Here is a 1423-nt window from a genome sequence, read left to right on the forward strand (position 1 = left end):
AGGACGTTTTTCTGATGCTACCTACCCTGATGCGCCTGTGACCTCCACTCAGTTGTTAGACTAGAATTTGAGTTCACCTGGTTTAAATGACATCACGTTGACTTTCAGAAGGGCACCAATTGAGAGTTTGGTCAATTGGGTCAACAGTGTTTACAGAGCACTGGTTTAGAGCAATATGTTCTATTGTGCTGTTGAAGGTAATCTTTTTGTAGAAAAATGCCTCCCCAAATGAAACTTACATTTTATAGCACCATCTTTTTTGGAACCACTTGTGATAGAATCTTTCAGAAATATGGTATATACTATAATCTTTTCTTGGTGGCCTGGGAACTCATGGTGATCTATTGTATTACATTGCTTGGCATCAACCTTTTTGCTCTAAGTCGGGACAGAACTAGTGTTCAGTGGCTACTGACCCTGGAAGCACTGCGTGGAACTGTTTCCTTGAGAAAGTTCTTAATGTCTACTTGCTGTCCTTGTTTTCTAGGAAAGGGGAATCCTTTCAGTAGCCTCATGAGATGAGTATTATAATAATTCTTAAATAATATAATACATGATTGTATTATTATAGTATACTGCATTACATATTATGATATTCACTATTATAATACATTATATTGTGATATTATAATGAAGTCCTGAATTTTCCTCAAAAAAAAAGAGGTAATTGAGACAGAAGGGGATTAAATATGAGAACTTGCTCATCTCCACAACCGGGTTACTCTTGTCTTGATTCTTGTGATAACTGTTTCATTCTTTTCATTCATAGAGAAATTGGAGGGAGGGGTGAGGACCTACACCCAGCACACCTCTGAGTGTGTTCTCTTAACCTCTCTGCTTTTTAGGCTACATGTACAAATCCAGAACCGAAATAGCTGCCCTTCTGCTACTAGGCTAGTTTTCTTCCCAGTGATTGTCTTGCTTTCCGGAAAATCATCTTCACTATCCTTATGAGAATCTATTCAGGCGAGAGTCTACATTCTGTGTACTGTTTTTGTTTCTGTACTGTACTTTACGTGACCGCACCCAGTTCTCATTTATCCTCCTGGTCACCGTTTATTACCAGGGACATGCCCCTCATGTGAACAAATTTCCTGCCTCTTCTGTTTTAAGAATATGTGCTCTTTCGGAGGGGACTTAGCTCAAATTCTGTGAGTGCTTTGTCATCACCACATAGTTCTAAAAACAGAACTGCAATGTCCAGTTTTATAGAAAACCTCAATATTGCAAGCTCTTGCTGGTAGTGAACACATTGAAAGTCACATATTTGATTTCTTATAAGGTTATATTATTCTCGTGTATGCCACTTTCTCATTGAATTTCTTATGAATTTCTTCCTTAATATCTGAGTTTATTTTCACATATTCTAACTCTCATCCATAACCCACTTGGTGAGATAACACTTTTAGTTAAGAGACTAGAG

This window comes from Otolemur garnettii, unplaced genomic scaffold, assembly GCF_000181295.1.
Source record: "Otolemur garnettii isolate 467f Iridium unplaced genomic scaffold, OtoGar3 scaffold00347, whole genome shotgun sequence".
NCBI classification, from domain to species: Eukaryota; Metazoa; Chordata; class Mammalia; order Primates; family Galagidae; genus Otolemur; species Otolemur garnettii.